Source organism: Bos indicus x Bos taurus, chromosome 8, assembly GCF_003369695.1.
Source record: "Bos indicus x Bos taurus breed Angus x Brahman F1 hybrid chromosome 8, Bos_hybrid_MaternalHap_v2.0, whole genome shotgun sequence".
Classification (NCBI taxonomy): Eukaryota; Metazoa; Chordata; class Mammalia; order Artiodactyla; family Bovidae; genus Bos; species Bos indicus x Bos taurus.
In genome coordinates, this window is record NC_040083.1 from 48,586,043 (window position 1) to 48,605,084 (window position 19,042).

Genomic DNA, 19,042 nt, shown 5'->3' on the forward strand with positions numbered 1-19,042 from the left:
GCAGCACGCCAGCCCTCCCTGTCCATCACCAACTCCTGGAGTTCACTGAGACTCACATCCATCAAGTCAGTGATGCCATCCAGCCATCTCATCCTCTGTCGTCCCCTTCTCCTCCTGCCCCCAATCCCTCCCAGCATCAGAGTCTTTTCCAATGAGTCTACTCTTCGCATTAGGTGGCCAAAGTACTGGAGTTTGCTTTAGCATCATTCCTTCCAAAGAAATCCCAGGGCTGATCTCCTTCAGAATGGACTGGTTGGATCTCCTTGCAGTCCAAGGGACTCTCAAGAGTCTTCTCCAACACCACAGTTCAAAAGCATCAATTCTTCAGCACTCAGCTTTCTTCACAGTCCAACTCTCGCAACCATACATGACTACTGGGAAAACCATAGCCTTGACTAGATGGACCTTGTTGGCAAAGTAATGTCTCTGCTTTTGAATATGCTGTCTAGGTTGGTCATAACTCTTCTCCCAAGGAGTAAGTGTCTTTTAATTTCATGGCTGCAGTCATCATCTGCAGTGGTTTTGGAGCCCAGAAAAATAAAGTCTGACACCGTTTCCACTATTTCCCCATCTATTTCCTATGAAGTGATGGGACCGGATGCCATGATCTTCGTTTTCTGAATTTTGAGCTTTAAGCCGACTTGTTCACTCTCCTATTTCACTTTCATCAAGAGGCTTTTGAGTTCCTCTTCACTTTCTGCCATAAGAGTGGTGTCATCTGCAGTATCTGAGGTTATTGATATTTCTCCCGGCAATCTTGATTCCAGCTTGTTTCTTCCAGTCCAGCGTTTCTCATGATGTACTCTGCATAGAAGTTAAATAAACAGGGTGACAATATACAGCCTTGACGTACTCCTTTTCCTATTGGAACCAATCTGTTGTTCCATGTCCAGTTCTAACTGTTGCTTCCTGACCTGCATACAAATTTCTCAAGAGGCAGATCAGGTGGTCTGGTATTCCCATCTGTTTAAGAATTTTCCACAGTTTATTGTGATCCACACAGTCAAAGGCCCTGGCATAGTCAATAAAGCAGAATTAGATGTTTTTCTGAACTCTCTTGCCTTTTGAATTACTTGCTGTTTATAAAACCAACCAACTAACTACTGGTGATGTTTGTCCCAGGGTATGATGCCATGTGCTCAGTTCTGCCAGACTCTTTGTGACTCCATGGACTGTAGCCCACCAGGCTCCTCTATCATTGGATTTTTCAGGCAAGAATACCGGAGTGGGTTGCCATTTCCTCCTCTAGGGGATCTTCCTGACCCAGGGATCGAACCCTCCTCTCCTGCATCTCCTGCGTTGCAGGCTGATTCTTTACCTGCTGAACCACTAGATTTTAGCTTTTTCTGTTCAGATTTATATGGTTCTATTTATCATATTAAAAAAGAGATCAAGATAAGCAAATCTCAATACTCCATATCTTCTTTTTCCATATGATGACTTCTTTTAAAATTTAATAAATATATATGTATTTTAAAATGTGTATACATACACAAACATATACACACATACATTTGACCCTTGAACATCATAGTTTTGAACTGTGCTGTCCACTTATGCATGGATTTTTTTTTTTTTAGAACTAAATACTACAGTACTATTCAGTCTGGGGTTGGTTGAATCTGTAGATGTGGAACCATGAATATAAAGTAACTGGTTGTATAGATAAATTATGCTCAGATTTTCAACTACAGGTTAGGTTTTCAACCATTTTCAACTATTAGGTTGGCACCCCTAATTCCTTGTTCTGTTCAGGGGTACACTGTATATAGTACTCTCCCTATTGCATATAATGTCCTTTTAGGGTTCAATTCTACATAATTTAAAATATAAGTATAATGTTCCAATATACAAAGCATATTCAAATATCAGTTGCTGTGCTATTTTTTTCCCATTTTAATCACCCTGGGATGAAGAAAACTGTATATAGAGTTAAACATCTTACTTAATTTCTACTCTATTAAAAAGGAAATCCATTTTGTTATGAAACAACCTAGTTGTAAATTTAATCTTCTCTGTTGCTAGATTTTAGAAGGACAAGAAAGAAATAAAATGAAGCATGAAATAGAAGAGAAAGTAGAATTTACACCACAATAGTGTGCTCATATTTTATCAGAACTTGCCTATACTTCTGCTGATACATTTTCCCCACCACTTGACATTTTAAAAGCTTATTTTAAATTTATCTCTCCTGTATTAACAGGTGAGAAGTGGCCAGTTCAATGTATAGAAACTACCGTGGTTACTTTCATCTAGTATTTTCTCTTAAAGGTAATTGGATTTCTGGGGCCTTGGATATATAATGATTAGAAATCATGCTAGCAGTTCAATATGGAGCCATTGCAGTTTATCTCTTCAATATATTTTTGTGTGTGGGTCTGACTGTCGGTGTATTCCTACAGCTATCTGAAAACAAATTCAGGTTTTAGGTTAACTGAATTTATGCTTCAGAATTACTTTTATCTTACAAATGGAAATCCTTTAAAAAATTCATTTATAATACTCCATATTCTCAAAAAGAGCAGAAAACACTTAATATTTCTTTGTGAATGATAGCACACACATTCTTGACTTTTGATTCTTCAAAGTCTTGATATTTTATAAACATTACTTCCTCCCCGCCCCACCCCCCACCCCACCCCCGGACTGATACCATTGTATTGTTTCTTGCCTTTTGGTCTTTGGATTTTCTCAGCTGTGCTCATTTGTTATTGAATACTTAAGGACTGCTTTTTTCCTCCCCAAATACATTTTCCCCCTAAGTTTTTGCTTTGGTCTACGTACTACTGGATTTAGTATCATTCCATATTGCTGAGCATTCTAGAGGGCTGGCAACCAAGTTAGCCAAGGTTTTAAAATGTTGACTATGTTAACTTGAATTCTTTGCAGATGTTTATTTGCATCCTTTCAACAAGAGTGGCTATTTCTCATCAAAAACCCTAAATTTGGAAATATAAGGACAAAATTATGTTTTTTGTTTTTTTTTTTCTTGATGAGATCTTGATCTTAGCATTTTTCTCTTCTTGGTTTTCAGCCTGACCTTTTGAAGTTAGAGGAGAGTGAGAGAATAATGGCACGTGGGAAGGGACATGACAAAGATAATCCCTAGAGTGAATGTAGGGAAAGATGGCTTTAGGCCGGCAAAGCCCTAAACATCTTGAATGACTTTGGTATGTTGACTTTCTGGGTATTTCTTTGTCATTTATCAAATGAGGGTGTTGGGTCAGATGATTTCTAAGGAGCTTTCTTGTTCTCTGATGTATGCTCTTTTCATAACACACGACAACAGTTAGTCTCCAGAAAATAAAGAAGGTAAAAAAACTGAAATTTACTAAGTTTATTTATTTCTAGTTCAGTTCAGTTCAGTTCAGTTGCTCAGTCATGTCCGACTCTTTGAGACCCCATGAACTGCAGCATGCCAGGCCTCCCTGTCCATCACCAGCTCCCAGAGATCACCCAAACTCTTGTCCATTGAGTTGGTGATGCCATCCAGCCATCTCATCCTCTGTCGTCCCCTTCTCCTCCTGCCCTCAATCCCTCCCAGCATCAGAGTCTTTTCCAATGAGTCAACTCTTCGCATGAGGTGGCCAAAGTATTGGAGTTTCAGCTTTAGCATCAGTCCTTCCAAAGAACACCCAGGACTGATCTCCTTTAGAATGGACTGGTTGGATCTCCTTGCAGTCCAAGGGACTCTCAAGAGTCTTCTCCAACACCACAGTTCAAAAGCATTAATTCTTCAGCACTCAGCTTTCTTCACAGTCCAACTTTCACATCCACACATGAACTATTTCTAAATATTCCCAAATTCTGAGTCATAATCTCTTGGGTAAATGCTGTAAGCAACTAGGCTTTCTCAACTTAGGAGAAATGCACAAAAGTTGACCTTCCTTAATATAATTACTAGTAAAAGCATGTAAATGGCACATTGTAATGTTAGAAAATCAATAGCTTCATTTCTCATGTGTCTGAATGCTTCTTATTAACATTAAAATGTTCCACAAATATTCTCATTTGTTCTTGTGACATCTGGATGAAGTTGTAGTTGATAGTAATAACCTCATGCAAAGAAATGCTGTCCTCTTAGTAACTCTGTTTCTTTGGATTCTTTTGGCTTTGGGCCTATTAGATGATTTTACTCAGGTAAATAAATTTATGAATAAGATGTTTTTCTTTTTTTTTTTAAGAGCCAGGACTATTAGTGATAGCTTATATAATGGGGAAATTTTATGAAATCCAAGTGATTCATTCAGAGTCAGATAGGGCATGGATTATTAAATCAGTGTCACCAAATGAACCCTTCAATGCTTTGGTTATGACTCTGTATGGAAGATGTGGCAGGAAGTGGAGAGTAGATTTGAATAGGAGGGTTGGCAGTTATTAAAGAAGGCTGTCAAGGATCCCAAATTGTATTTACCTGAGTGTTCTGTAGATCTGTCATTAATTAATTAATTAACTATTAATTAATTAGTTCAAAAACTGGAAAAGGTCAGTTTTCATTCAAACCTCAAAGAAAGGCAATGCTAAAGAATGTTCAAACTACTGCACAATTGCACTCATCTCATACACTAGCAAAGTAATGCTCAAAATTCTCCAAGCCAGGCTTCAACAGTATGTGAACCGTGAACTTCCAGATGTTCAAGCTGAATTTAGAAAAGGCAGAGGAACCAGACATCAAATTGCCAAAATCCACTGGATCATCAAAAAAGCAAGAGAATTCCAGAAAAGCATCTACTTCTGCTTTATTGACTATGCCAAAGCCTTTGACTGTGTGGATCACAATAAACTGTGGAAAATTCTGAAAGAGATTGGGAATACCAGACCACCTGACCTGCCTCTTGAGAAATCTGTATGCAGGTCCAGAATCAACAGTTAGAACTGGACATGGAACAATAGACTGGTTCCAAATTGGGAAAGGAGTACATCAAGGCTGTGTATTGTCACCCTGCTTATTTAACTTATATACAGAATACATCATGAGAAATGCTGGACTGGATGAAGCATGAGCTGGAATCAAGATTGCCAGGAGAAGTATCAATAACCTCAGATATGCAGATGACACCACCCTTATGCCAGAAAGTGAAGAAGAACTAAAGAGCCTCTTGATGAAAGTGAAATGGGAGAGTGACAAAGTTGGCTTAAAACTCAGCATTCAGAAAACTAAGATCATGGCATCCTGTCCCATCACTTCATGGCAAATAGAGGGGGAAACAGTGGAAACAGTAACAGATTTTACTTTCTTGGGCTCCAAAATCACTGCAGATGGAGACTACAGCCATGTAATTAAAGGATGTTTGCTCCTTGGAAGAAAACCTATGACCAACCTAGACAGCTCATTAAAAGGCAGAGACATTACTTTGCCATCAAAGGTCCGTCTAGTCAAAGCTATGGTTTTTCCAGTAGTCATGTGTGGATGTGAGAGTTGGACTGCAAAGAAAGCTGAGCACCAAAGAATTGACATTTTTGAACTGTGGTGTTGGAGAAGACTCTTGAAAATCCCTTGGACTGCAAGGAGATCCAACTAGTCAGTCCTAAAGGAAATCAGTCCTGAATATTTATTGGAAGGACTGATACTGAAGCTGAAGCTCCAAAACTTGACCACTTGATGTGAAGAGCTGACTCATTGGAAAAGATCCTGATGCTGGGAAAGATTGAAGATGGGAGGAGAAAGGATGAGGATGAGATGGTTGGATGGCATCACCGACTTGATGGGCATGAGTTTTAGTAAGCTCTGGGAGTTGGTGATGGACAGGGAAGCCTGGCATGCTGAGGTCCATGGGGTCAAAAAGATCCAGACATGCCTGAGTAACTGAAGTGATCTGAACTGAATTCAAAAACAGTTGTTGAGTATTATGTACTATCTGCAGGGTATTGTGGGGAATAGGGATAGAGGAGTGAAGAAACTAGATACATTCTTATGGGGGGGCAATAATCTATGTAAATAAAAAGTAAACTAAAAATATCATTATTTAGATCAATATATAATGATAAATACTGTGAGTAACATGATCCAGAATCACTGAGGTGCAGGTAGGGGAAGCTGTGATGACGAGGTGGAACCCTCCCCTGAAGAACTGACTTTGGAGATGAAACCAGATATAAGAAGGAATCAGTCACAGGAACATGGAGGAAGAGCATTCCAGACAGAGAAAAGAGCAAGAGCAAAGATCCTGAGGTGGGCAGAGTTTGGAATGTCTGAGAACAAACCACAAGGCTAGAATGACCAGAGAAGAGGGGTAGGGAGTTGGCAAGGCATAAGGCCTTGTAGGTCAGGGCAAGGAATTTGTATTTTAAGTGTGATAGAAAGCCAATGGAAGGATTTTAAGCAGAGGAATGGCATGGTCTGATTTACATTTTGAAAAGAAAAAAGCTCTGTGAAGAGTGGATTATGGGTTACAGAGAAGCAAAAGTAGAAGCAAGGAGACTGCTCCTTTAGTCAGATGGAAGATGATAGGGCTTTGAATTTGAATAGAAGCAGGGGATTTCCAGGAAAGAAATTTAGAGCTGCTATTTAGATTAGTGGAATTAATCAGAACAAAGAGGGAAGAAAATAGACCCTAATCACTAAATTATTGCCCTATGGATAGATAACTAATGAGCAGAAAAACAAAATCATAAGAACTTATGGAAGTTTCTTGAGTACCCCTTAGCAGAAGGACTGTTAAGAAAGTCAGATTTCTTTTTAGTAAAATAGAATCTATCATCACCCATGAAACTGGTCACTATTGGTTAGGGAGAAGTATGAAGAGCAGGAAAAAAAATCATACATTGTAGTAGGAATGATAACTGATTTGAAATTTAAGAGCCACAGAAAAAGACAGTTTTGACTGTGTCCCACATATGTGACCATCAACTAAGAATACAGGAATAACACAAGGAAAAGAGTGGAAAGATCTGTAGATCAGAAGTTCAGGAAATCTGACTACTAATCCACTGGATAACTTTGCACAAGTCATGTCTGTATGAGCCTTCTCATGGTGACATGACAGCTTGGACTAAGTTCTCCCTACGGAATTTCTTTTTAATTTATTAATTTATTTTTGGCTGTGCTGAGTCTTTGTTGTTGCTTACGGCTTTTCTCTAGTTGTGGAGAGTGGGGCCATTCTCTAGTTGCAGTGCTCTGGCTTCTCACTGCAGTGACTTCCCTTGTTGCAGAGCATGGGTTCCAGGCACACAGGCTTCAGTAGTTGTGGCACACAGGCTAATTAGTCATGGCTCATAGGCTGTAGATCTCTGGCTCAGTAGCTGTGGTGTATGGGCTTAGTTGCCACATCACATGTGGGATCTTCCCAGAGCAGGGATCTAACCCATGTCCCTGCATTGGCAAGAGGATTCTTAACCACTGGATCACCAGGGGAGCCCCATCCCTAATGACTTTCTTAAAACTTTCTCATATATAAATCTCAAATCAATACTCTTGCTTTCCAAATATAAACTCTCCAAAGCAGTTCTCCATTAGGGCAATTTTGTTCCGCAGGTGACATTTGATAATGTCTGGAGACCCAACTGGTTGTCACAATTGGAGGTTGAGGGTGGATTGCTACCAACATCTTAAGTAGAGGCCAGGGATGCTGCTAAATATCATATAGTGCACAGGACAGTCCCTACACACACAAACAGCAATGAACTAAACTGTTCAAAATGTCAACAGTGTTGAGGTTGAGAAACCGTGGTCTAAATGAAATGATAGAAATGTTAACAGGTGCTTCTGGATAGGATTATGAGATATTTTTTTCCTTGTTGTTGAAAAAAGAAAGTTCTATCTTTTCCAAATATTTACTATGGAACACTTACTTTATAAGCCTTAAACAAATGGACAAATGCACACAAAAAATTAAAGACTAAAAAGCAAACAATACTACCACCAACCCTGGGTCATGAGCCTTCCTGATAGCAGATATCAGAGGAGACATGCTTCAGGGCTTCTCCCAAGTGAGTCAGGGCTGGCAGCAGAAGGGCCTGGGCTTTTTGATCTGAGAGGCCCCTGAAGACCTTACCTAGCAAACATTCAAGATTTCCAGTGAATCATTTGCCTGTGGCTTTGCTCTGCTCGCTCAGGTTCTCCTGTGTTTTGATTCTAGAGAGGGTGAAGAGGAAAAACAAGCTGTTTGTTTTTCTTTAATTTACACTGTCATTGTGCATATCTAGAGCTCTGGCTGGTGTTCCTTCTCTGCAGCTGGGCCAGTGTGGAGTGTGTCAGAACCCAGAAGAGATTCTAGGAGCTCATTATTTTATTATATTAAACATTAAATAGCATTTCAGATTATATTCAGAGAGAGTAGATATGCTTCCTTAGGACAGTAAGGGTAGCCAGGAATAAAATAAAAAGTACTTCTTCAGTGAGGAGAACTGTGCAAACGGAAGACATAGGAAATGTTTCTCCTATGTTAATGTTAATGTAAATGTTACATATTTAGTAAATGTCTCATTCTCTTTCACAGCAAAATTCCCAGTCACTCCCATTACTTGACCTCAGCCCAACCAAATGAGAGTTAAATCTCTGTTTCCTGTAAAACACTAACATCTTGGTGTCTCACACAGTAAAACTAAACCTAAAACTGTGAGTTTGTTAAATAATTCAGGTTACATTGTTTTTGAGATTCCAGGGTCACAGGGAAATTCTGACCTGAATAATCTGGATGAACTGTCACAACTGTGCACTGCTTTGTTTGTTCAAATTTGGCAAATGCTGACCAGCACTCAGCCAACAGGTAGACCCAGAGTTTGGCTCACACAGCAAAACAGAATTTCAGGCTCATTGATTTCTAATCTGTTACCATTTGCCCTTTTCTATTGGAAGAGGGCAGTTTGCTTTGTTGATCTCTGTTTCATCTTTTCAAAAATTGGGATGATAATGGTTATCTGGATTACATGCTTGTCATGAGGAGTTATTTTAAAGCACTTCACAAATATAAAAATGTTCAATAAAATTGCAAAGTCATCTAGATGCCATACCACCTGTCTCCTTTGGGGAATCCATCAAAATCCACATCCCTCCCAGAATGACTTTTCTACTCCCAATCTGCTCTCTTTTGCTGAAAGGTATTTAGATCTCCTTTTAAAATGTTTATCACATGTGCATTATGTGTACATGTGATACATAACAGAACACACAAAAGAGTTCTGTTAAAATATTATTATGTGTACATGTGATACAGAACACACAAAAGAGTTCTGTTAAAATATTAATATTTTGAAAACTGTGTTTGTAAGTTAAACCTTTTAGCCCCCAAAGTTGTATAATTTTCCTCTTTAACAATTCTCTTGCATTTCTTCTTTGCATTAGAAATGCAAATAAAAGTGTAGTTTTCTCTCTAGATGGAAAAGTATACTCGGCAATCATAAGAATTCTTATTTGAAAAACTGAAGGACTAAGGAAGTCACATAACTTTTCATTTGGATATCTTACTGAATTTAAATGAATGTATTTTGATGTAAGAATGAGGTGAGTCTCTTTTTCTTCTACAACTCTTTAAAGTGGACTTCATTTAGGTTTGAGACACTAGAGTGAAAACATTTCCTTTAGAGGAAAACATGTCTTTTATAAAGAGCAAGCTGGAATAGACAATAGAATGAGAAATACAATTTTATACAAACAGCTTCAATTTTTATACCAGAAACTTTATCTGGCCCACTTTTCCCACACTCTTAAGGAATCAACTCACATACCACCTTTTTCCTGACACCCTCTGTAAGGACCAGGTTCCACTCTGAATTCCTACAGCGTTCAGTGTTTCTCATTAGGAACCACAGTGGTGGGCAGTGCTGCTCAGGAGCAGAGAATTCAAAAAGCAAGGAACAGGACCTAGGAAAGAAACAAACTGTGAAACAGGCAAAGAAGAACCTGCAAAGTAGAATCAAACACAGTAAAATATGGTATCATAGTGACAACAAAAAAAGAATGGTTAAACTTTGGAAAATAGAGGTGAAGAAAAATCTTCCATCCATAATTCTGCTATATTAAAAAAAACACACGCATAAAAAATAAAAGAATGGCTAAAGAAAGAGGGTCATCATCAGTCAACCATGTTGAACGCTGGGAGGGTGAAGAAGTACACAAGTGAAATTAGCAACAAGGGTACAATACCCAGACTTCAGTGTACTTAAGTGGCATTAACTATTTTGGAACATACTGAGTTCAGGTTTAATTTAGGGAAGAATCCCACTGTTTGAAAGCCTTAATTTGACTGAGGGATATCAATTCATTCTTAAATAAGTACGTGAGGAACCACTGGCCCTTATATATCCTTGATTGAAGGAAAAATAAATAATAGTTATATCTGATAACCATAGCTCATCTTCCCATACTTGTTTGTATCTTTCTACAGCTCAAAACATTGTTGAAAACACTAATTATTGCAATAGTCTCAGGAGGCAGGTATTAATACCTGCCATATACACCCATAAAATTCGGATGATTGGATGAAAACAATTATGTCCTAAGTCGTAAGTTACTACTGCTTATTTCCTGAGAGTCAAATTGCACTGGTATCTATGTGATCACAAAAGCACTGCATGAATGTACCACAGAATTGCGCATGCATATATAAACATTTTTGGCCATTGATCTTTAACTTTGGTGAGACAAAAGTTAGGGCTGTCCTATCTACTTATATATCCTGAGTCAGCCTCATGTGTCTGACCTTACATTAATGTAGATTCAATTTGTGGGTATCTTTGACCGAGTTGTCATTTTCTTCCTCTGGGTGTTTATCGCCTGTCTGCTTCCACAGGTGATGTTTTACAAGTTTCACCAGGTCTCCTCAATTAAACTTCACTTTACCCACCCTGCAAACTTGATAATTATTGTTGTACTCTTTTGATTGTATTGGGCCCTGTGGGGACACTGATTAGGCAGAGATACTTGGATTTGATTTTCCCAGAAAATGAGTATTTCCAATCAGATACATGACAATGACAACAGCAGGGCTCTGTTTTTGGACTTTTGAAGAGAGAGGAAAAATTAACAGCTGTGTCCAGGTTTCTGCTTTTTTTCTCTGAACCACATAGTGGGTATTTGTGGAAGTAGAGGAATCAGAACTGAGCAAGTTAAACTATCAGTTTTAAGAGATCACAGAAGTGACAAGTAAAGGTGATAAAATGAAGAGAGTGTGTTAGTCTCACTGCGTGCTCAGTCACTTCAGTCACGTCCAACTGTTTGCAACCCTGTGGACTGTGGCCCGCTAGGCTCCTCTGTCCATGGGATTTTCCCAGCAAGGATACTGGAATGGGTTGCCATTCCCTCCTCCATGGATCTTCCTGACCCAGGGATTGAACCCACATCTCCTGCATTGCAGGCAGATTCTTTACCTCTGAGCCACCGGGGAAGCCCAATTTCACTATGGGCCATAGTAATAAACAGAACAACTATGTCAACAAATAACAGCAGGTAACATTTAGTAAGGGCTTACTCCAAAGCCCACATTGTTTTTCTCTTGTTTAATTTTCACAATCTTGTGAAGTAGGTCCCATCCCTTTTTGGAGTAGAGCCATCTGAGGCTCAGCAAGGTTGCAGTGACTTGCCAAAGGTCAACAGAGGAAGGGAGTTTACTGTTGGGGTTTAAATCCAGGCTGTCAATTTCAAACCACTGCTCCTCAATTCTGCCTCTACTTCATTACCTTTTAAGAAATACTTTCAAATATTGGAAGGTTTGGTCATAAACAAGTCAGTGATAATTACAACGTGATTGTTATTACTGTCCAACAATTTCTCACAGTGCTGTAGAACACCCGTAGTTACTATTCTATCCACTTGGTTACCCTTGAACATTGATTCATTGTTTAAATTGAACTGTCTTCTGCCCTGACTAAATTCTGTTATATACTCCAGGGCAAAGGTCTTGCAGTTTCTAATAAAAAAGCACTTTTTTTTTGGTCACTGGTTTCACATTACATTATTCTTTTAAAATTCTTGTATGCATAAAATTTACTCTATCCTGTGCTGTATTATGTGATCCACTCAACTTTTTGTAGAAGAAACAGTGCTTTTATATAATTTTTAAGACATATTTTAATATAATTTACATTTTATATATATTATGATATACATTTGTACCATACTATATTGTTTGAGAATCAGTTGATTTTTCTGATAACTGGAGGTTTGAGATTATACATGAAAATCATTCACATTTATTATTACTAGGGGAGAGAACTTAATTCACAAACACTTGAATACTTATTGCATCTAATATTGCATTAGGACTGGGGACACAAAGAAGTTACAGCCTAATCTATCAAAGACTTTCCCAGTAAAAGTATAATCATACTGGGATAATTGTTATAATATTGATGACAGTTTGTTAACTGTGATATGGAAATGAAGGATCCAACTAAATTTTGAGGGGTTATTAAAGAAAAAGAAACTGAGATGTGGCACTTGGGCTGTCTTTCAGATCAAGGAGAAAGTTGCCAGGTAGACAATGAGGGTTCAGACGTAGGACTTATAAGGAGTTGTTGTTGTTGTTTAGTTGCTAAGTTACGTCTGAGTCTTTTGTAACCCCATAGATTCTGGCCTGCCAGACTCCTTCTGTCTATGGGATTTCCCAGGCAAGAATGATGGAGGGGGTTGCCATTTCCTTCTCCAGGGGATCTTCCTGACCCAGGGATTGAATCTGCATCTCCTGCATAGCAGGCTGATTCTTCACCACTGAGCCATCAAGGAAGCCTCTTACAAGGAAAGAACACAGCACAAACAGAGGCATAGAGATGTAACAGAATTTGGAGGTGGGTATGGTCAAAGCTTCCACTGCATGGTTACAGTGGTAGGTTGCAGTGAGGCCGGGGGTTGGAAAGTGTATTGAGATTGGATTGAGAAATTCTTCTAGACCAGATGAAAAATTTGGCCTTATATAGGCAACAGGGAGCCATAGAAAGTTTTAAATCATCGTTAGCTTTATATTTTATAATAGTAATTTGGTTTTTCGTAAGAAACTTAGATGGAAAGTTGATAGAAGCAGTTTCAGTTCAGTTCAGTTCAGTCGCTCAGTTGTGTCTGACTCTTTGCGACCCCATGAATTGCAGCATGCCAGGCCTCCCTGTCCATCACCAACTCCCGGAGTTCACTCAGACTCACGTCCATGGAGTTGGTGATACCATCCAGCCATCTCATCCTCTGTCATCCCCTTCTCCTCCTGCCTCCAATCCCTCCCAGCATCAGAGTCTTTTCCAATGAGTCAACTCTTCTCATGAGGTGGCCAAAGTACTGGAGTTTCAGCTTTAGCATCATTCCTTCCAAAGAAATCCCAGGACTGATCTCCTTTAGGATGGACTGGTTGGATCTCCTTGCAGTCCAAGGGACTCTCAAGAGTCTTCTCCAACACCACAGTTCAAAAGCATCAATTCTTCAGTGCTCAGCTTTCTTCACAGTCCAACTCTCACATCCATACATGACTACTGGAAAAACCATAGCCTTGAGTAGATGGACCTTTAAAGGACCAATTCATCAAACTTGAGTGCCAGCAGTTCAAGAGACAGTAAAAGTCAGAATTAACACAGTGGCCATGGATTCTAAGGCATTTCAGAGTCTGAAAAAACTGGACTTAAGCTAGCAGTGGGAGTGGGAGGAAGATCAAAAATGAAGGAAAAGGAGTTAATGTCTTTGGTGATTGATAATGCTTTTCCCAAGATTGGTGATACTGAAGGGGGAGTAAAGAAGGGGAAGAGAAAAAGGTACACCTAGAATTCTAATTTTAATGTGTTGAGTTTGAGATACTAGCAGAATATCCAAGAACCTAGGCCCTCTTTGATTGTCATTTTCTAGGTGATATCAAAGTCCTAATAGTAACTCTAGTCATACTTATCAGTTGGAGGTAAAGAAGAAATTTTGAGTCTTACATACCAATCCTTTACTCTCTCATTTTGTATTTTCACAAATGTTGGAGTTTCTTTGTTATTTGATGAGATCAGCTTAAAACTTCCCCTATATTTCCTAATTACAGTAACCTAGGGGAAGCATTGAATTGTGTTGATAGAATTGTTAGCTACAATCTGCCTCTAATGATAATAACTTAGGATCATGAAGCAGCAATATTTTAGCCCAAGTGAAAACAAACTTTATCCTGAACACATGTGTTCTTTTGCCTTTCTCATCTGATGTAGCTTGGAAATTTTATTTTCCCATTTTGAATAGTGGATTCTGCCAACTGTTTTAAAAGCTTTTCTCCTTTTCGGGGAAGAGGGGAACAGTTTTCCTCTCTTTTGTCTGATGGCTGAGAAGTTAAGACTTAGTGAGAAAAATATACACGCTACAAACCTCAGAATGTTCCTCTTGCTTTTAACGTTTGATGTGCCTGACAGATTACCCTTTCAAAACAGGGTAATAAGATAGGTGGTGCTGGGAAAAAACTTTTCCATCCAAGGCAAAAGCTCATGGACATTGAAAAGAACTGGCATTAGCCTAGACATTTAGGGGAGGGGAAATGTTTTCCTGGGGCACAGATTCTATACTGAAAGGCTTTATAGAAAGGGAACACTTAAGTATAGAATGGGAAGGAAGGAGAAACAGGCTAGACACAAGAAGGGCCCATAAAGAGGATCTGCTTTGAATAGCTGACTTTTCTGAAGTCCTTAGACTTGGATGAATAAAGCTTGTTTCGCTTTAGATTATTCTCTTTACCCATGTTGATTCTTCCACAGACACATCTTTCAAATGCGTCACATCTACTACCCTCTAATCTAATGTTACTATTTTAGTCTAGGACCACTCTCCTCTTTCCTGAGGTTGCCGCCTTAGAATCCTACCTGAGCTCCCAGCATCAAATACTCAGCCATTTCATCTCCTAATACATTCCACATAACCCAGAGAGATCTAAGATGCAAATCATATCTTGTTGCATCCCCTCCCAAACCCTTTCATTGCCTCCACTCCACCCTTCTGGTCCAGTTCTAGCTCTCTACTGTGGCAGCAGAAGTCCCTCTCTGATATCCTCAAGGCTCTTTGCTCTGCTATGAGATTCTCTTTCCCCTTCCCATGATGAGTCTCTATAAACTTTCCCCTGAGTATATGATAATCCTTCAAGTTTCAGAGAAGATGTCACTTTCCCTGGGAACATTTCCCGGCCTCCTCACTGCAAACATGTTCCTCTATAAGTTCCAATAGCACCTGGTGATCACCTCATAGTAGGATTTAACACACTTTCTTGTGATAGTCTGTTTTCTTATCTGTATTCTCCACTAGTCTTTAAACTTCTCAAGTATACAATCTTCTTTGTTCATCATTGTAACTCCTTTCTCCAGAATAGCTTCAGATATTTGACACTCAAATGAAGTTTGTCCTTCTTTACTTTCTGTGGAAGAAATACATGGCTATTTAGCATTACCCATAAAATAGCTCTCCAGCTGAATAAAGACAGTTAAGGTACCTATGTAGTCTTATTTTGCTTCAAACAATTAATTCTGCCTTTTGAATCTTTGTTCATTAATCAGACTTTATCCGGTAGCTCTAAAAATTGATTGTTATCTCCTGAGACAACCCAATTCTAGATTCTGTTTTATTCCATAGATTGAATTTACTCTGAGGCCAAATTTCTATATCTGTAGCCTGTGAAAATTGAGTTTGTGCTTGAAACTCTGTAAGTAGTTGGAAGTGGGGGAGAGGAAGGAGAGGGCATGCGGCTCATATTGGTTATTATATCTTTGGGAATTTTTTTGTAGATCCTGAGAAATGTTTAGGATCTCGCAGATAAAAATGGTTTAGATTTCATAGTCAGCTCCTTTTCTCAAATTTACTGCTTCCTCTTGCACTTTTTCTCAAACTACAAAGCTGAACTTCCTTCTTCAATATGTTCCCCTCTGACCAACACTCAGTCACATAGCTTCATCTGAGGAGAAAATATATTCCTTGGTACAAAAAAAGTAGGAACTCTTACTTTCACCATATTTCTTATACTTCTATCTCTGTCTAAAACCTCCCCTTTCCAATAAAAATGGAAGCTAGATTAAAGCTGTATTCTAGTATGGATATGATCAGAACAAAATAAAGCAAAGCGACTGATTCAAGTATTGAAGCTTACTATACTGTACGATTCAATTATTATAGATAATTATTGCTTAAGTACAATATTCTTAACCTGCATTCTTAAGTGTTTTAGGTCTTTAGAAATTTGTTCATTTTTCACCATTATGTAGTATCTGTTAGCTCAGTGGATGTTAAAGTGGTTGGCTAGCCTTCTGGTTCAAGATGATGGACTGAACATTCGTATTGACTAATTGTGCTGCCACGCACCTCCCTGAAATGAAAGTGCAGATGTACAAAATGAAATAAACTTATAAAACAAAGGAAAGAAAAGAGGGCTTATCCTCAAATAAGAGATTTAAAAATATTTTAGGAAATGAAAGGTCAATTAAATAATAGAATATAGAAGTATCAGGCATGTTTGGAAAACCAACAGCATTAGTAAGACAATCTGCACAAAACCAAATCGACCCTTGTAGAATAATGGAAACTAAGAGCATAGTGCAGTGAAAATAAGTGTCAACAAATGTGTGTGTGTGTGTGTGTGTGTGTTTGAGTGTATATGGATAAGAACTAGGAGAATCTTCATAAGAGAAGTGCCGGGCTGAGCTTGTGGAAAAAGCAGATGTACTGTTCTCCAGGTGGATAGGGGCAGGGCATTTTGCACAGAGGGAGCAAGATAAACAAAACACAGAGGAAAGTACAGGAGACTACAGGTAACTGCAGAGAAATTATAGGGCTGACATGCATAGAAAGAGGTCAGCTTGCTGAGACAGATAGGGGTTAGCTCATGAGGAGCTCCAGACTTTAGAAGCCATCCTAAAGAGTTGGCATTTTATCTTGTCAGTAAGGAGAAGCAAACACTTTTGTGGAGGTGTTTAATTGAGGAAAGGACTTATAGGATCAAATATTCTTCAGGTTGATTGCTATGAGTTCTGTTTGTTAGATGGATTCCAAAGGTTAAGTCCCGAAGCAGGAAAAAGAAAATGAGAGAGCTTAAACTAAGGCGGTAGTATCAGGATAGGATTGGACTTGGTGAGCCCAGTGGCAACATTTATCTAGACAGAGAATGCAGGATGAGGAGCAGATTTCAGAGGAACATAATGAGTCCCTTTTTAGTTCTTTGTGAATGTTCAGAAATGGCAGCTGGTGTTGCATAATTGCAAAATTAGGGCTTAGCTAGTTACTGGCTTCTAAGAACATAAATGCATTCCTTTTTTCCTCTGGCCTACTCTTTGAAAAATGACACCAAGGGGTGGGGCTCTAAGGGTGTTTTTCTGAGTAAGGACCTAAATGTAAGTTTCTTTACATCTTTCTTTACCTGCTCTGCCCCTTCTCAACATTTTGGATGGTTGTTTTGATTACAAAGTTAATTCATGATCATGGCAAAAGTTCAAGCAAAACAAAAATGTTACAACTACAGAGTAAAATCCCTGAAGTAACTTCCCACAGACAGCTAACACTGACAGTTTAGTTTAGTCTTCTAGATCTTTTTAGTGTATATTTTTTTATTTGATCATGCATTATATTTTATCAACTCTTGCTATCATACTGTTTTTTATTTTATTTCTTTCATCTTTAATTAGAAATATTTCAGTTATACAGAAAAGTAAATAAAACAGAGTAACATCTATATACTCTGAACTTAGATTTAAGAGAAATCAACACATTTCCAAATCTTTTCTGTAAGTAAAATTTCAATATAGCCAAACCACCCAACTGTAATCACTTCTCCCTTGCTCCCTCTCTCTCTCACTCTCACTCTTATTATTATTTACATTAAATGTTTAAACTGATGGTATCATACTGTATGTATGCTTTTACAATTTGCTTGCTTTATTTTTTTAAAAATTTATTGGAGTATAGTTGATTTACAATGTTGTGTTAGTTTCTGGTATATAGCAAAGTGAATCATATATCGAAGTGAATCATATATATATATTTTTTTTTTTTAGATTCATTTCCCTTGTAGGGCTATTACAGAAAATTGAGTAGAGTTTCCTGTGCTATACAGCAGGTTCTTGTTAGTTATCTATTTTACATATAGTAGTGTGTATATGTCAGTCTCAAGCTCCCAAGTTATCCTTGTCCCCTGGTAACCATAAGTTTGTTTTCTGCATCTGTGACTCTACTCCTGTTTTATAAATAAGTTTATTTGTACCCCCGTGTCAGTTTCCACATACAAGCACTATCCAATGATGTTTATCTTTCTATGTCTGACTTACTTCACTCAGTATGATCCATCAGGTTGCTCCAATATTCTTTCTTTCAATGCAACATTATATTTTTTGAGATTTAGCATGTAGATTCATTTTACTGTTTAAAATCTACTCTATGATACAGAATTTTACTTTTCTGATAATACAGTGAGAATAGCACTATATTATCAACAATACTGTAAAGTGTATCCTTGAACACCTCTGCTTGTATGAATATGAAACTTTCACAGAAGTGAGACTATGGGAGGTACCCATACTCAGAGAGCGACAGATGACTTTCCAAAGGGGCAATACCAGTTTATATTACCACCAGCCATTGGTGCTTTCCTGATTTCTCTCATTCCTTGCCAATGCTTGCTTTTTTTTAGATTTAAAATTTTTGTCAATCATGTTGAGTGCAAAATGGTATCTGTGATGGTAGTTAATTTTATGTGTCAACTTGTCTGGGGATACCCAGATATTTGTTTAAACATCGTCTGTGTCTGTGAAGGTGTTTCTGGATGAGATTAACATTTGAACTGGTAAAGTGAGTTAAGTTGCCTCCGCCAGTGGGGCTAGGTCCCATCCAACTCACTGAAAGCCTGAATAGAACAGAGAAGAATAAGGAAAAATTCTCTCTTCCTGCCAGTCTTTGAGTGGGGACTGGGATCTTCTCTTGCCTTCACAATAGGACCTGGACTAAAACTTTTACCATTGACTCTCTTGATTCTCAGGCCTTCTGACTTAGTCTGAAACCATTCATGGGTTTCTTCTGGGTCTCTGGCTTGCTGGCTATAGAGCCTGGGACTTTTTGGCCTCCATGATTCATAAGCCAACTCTTTATATCTGTATCTATCTATCTACCATATCCTATCCATTCTATTTCTCTAGA